A 2,142-nucleotide genomic window follows, 5' to 3' on the forward strand; every position below is an offset into this window, starting at 1 on the left:
ATGAAGAAATGAAGAAATGAAGAAATGAAGAAATGAAGAAATGAAGAGATGAAGAAATCAGGAATGAAAAGATGAAGAAATAAGGAATTGAAGAAATGAAGAAATGAAGAGATGAAGAAATTAGGAATAAAGAGATGAAGAAATCAGGAATGAAGAGATGAAGAAATAAGGAATTGAAGAAATGAAGAAATGAAGAGATGAAGAAATGAAGAGATCAGGAATGAAGAGATGAAGAAATAAGGAATTGAAGAAATGAAGAGATGAAGAAATCAGGAATAAAGAGATGAAGAAATCAGGAATGAAGAGATGAAGAAATAAGGAATTGAAGAAATGAAGAAATGAAGAGATGAAGAGATGAAGAGATGAAGAAATCAGACATGAAGAGATGGAGAAATAAGGATTTGAAAAAATGAAGAGATGAAGAGATGAAGAGATGAAGACATGAAGAAATAAAGCATTAATAAATGAAGAGATGAAGAAATCAGGAATGAAAAGATGAAGAAATAAGGAATTGAAGAAATGAAGAGATGAAGGAATGAAGAAACGAAGAAATAAGGAATGAAGAAGTGAAGAAATAAGGAATTGAAGAAATTAAGAAATTAAGAGATGAAGAAATGAAGAGATGAAGAAATCAGGAATGAAGAGATGAAGAAATAAGGAATTGAAGAAATGAAGAAATGAAGAAATCAAGAATGAAGAGATGAAGAAATAAGGAATTGAAGAAATGAAGAAATGAAGAGATGAAGAAATGAAGAAATAAGGAATGAGTGGATAAACAATTTTAATAGTTTTTGTAAATCACAAAATTTCTTGTATTATTATTTAAAATCATCCCTGTGATTCTTTATTTATTCCTCACACAATGCAATTATAATATTTACTTCATTTCTTCATTGTCTCTCCGCTAGATTTTCAGTTTAATTTAGTCAACATATAATTCCATATTGTACAAGTTCTGTCTAATTTATCTAATTTTTAATGTCTAAAGATTTGCCGCTCGGCAATAATAAGACCTTTAAAAAAGAAAAATGGAAGCGAGAACCTTGCGAGAGATAGTTTTTGCTAAATCGCACTTATCAAGGACGTTCAATTTCCACCACACTTGCTCGTACACGGTGCTGTGTATCGATAAACAGGAAAACACTGTCTGCATTCATTCCTCCCCACTGACCCACATTCGCAGAAGTCCCTATCTTTTCTTCTGCTCGTCTCGCCCTCGAACAATCGGCCATAATTCAAACCACGGCTCGTTAAAGATCGCTTTAAATCTGTCGTTTCGCTCCTCAAGTTCGTAAGCAGAGATTATTCTTCGCAGCTAAGATGAAAATAAACAACTACTTCTCTTCATTTGTATTAATATCGTATTTACATCTCATTTATCGAAGTTCAGAATCAACGATCTCTTCAGTTTCTCTTCATTTCTTCATTTTCTCTTCACCAACCCAGTTACAATAGTTTCTACAAATTCATTCCTTTATTTGCTACCTCGTTTCTTCAGAAATTCAATAACGTACCTGGACCAACGATTTCCCACGAGTGCAGGCAGAATACTTTTTCTTCCAAGTCAGTCTTTTTTTTTTGTACTACACGCTGACGCATACACGGTGTCCCTAATGAATACTATCTACCAAGACACGACTCATAAATGTACTCGTCCCAGCTACTTCCTTTTCTTTTTCTCCGGTTGATTTCACTCCTCCTATTCAAACAACCTTGTCACAGATTTATAGACGTTCCGACTCTCCGTATGCTTTATGCGTTGAAATAACTTCATTTCTGTTTGATCCCTACATCCATTCAAGTTCTACTTACAGACTTCACTTTTGAGAAGTTCCAGGTGCATTGAGAGAAGGTGAAATGAAGAAATGGAGGGATGATTCTGATTTTTACACTGTAATAATTGAAGAAATAAAGGGACTTGAGGTAAACTATTGCAATTGCATTGATTAAAGGGAGTTACAATTCCATTGACTGAAGAGAAAAAGAAGAAATGATGCAACTTGAAGTAACTATCACAATTTCATTCATTAAAGGGAATACACTGTATTAATAGAAGAAACAAATAAACTAAAGTAACTATTACAATTATATCCACTAAAGATAAAATGAAGAAATGAAGTAACTTACAATTGCATTGTGTGA

This window comes from Hylaeus volcanicus, chromosome 9 (genome assembly GCF_026283585.1).
Source record: "Hylaeus volcanicus isolate JK05 chromosome 9, UHH_iyHylVolc1.0_haploid, whole genome shotgun sequence".
Taxonomy (NCBI): Eukaryota; Metazoa; Arthropoda; class Insecta; order Hymenoptera; family Colletidae; genus Hylaeus; species Hylaeus volcanicus.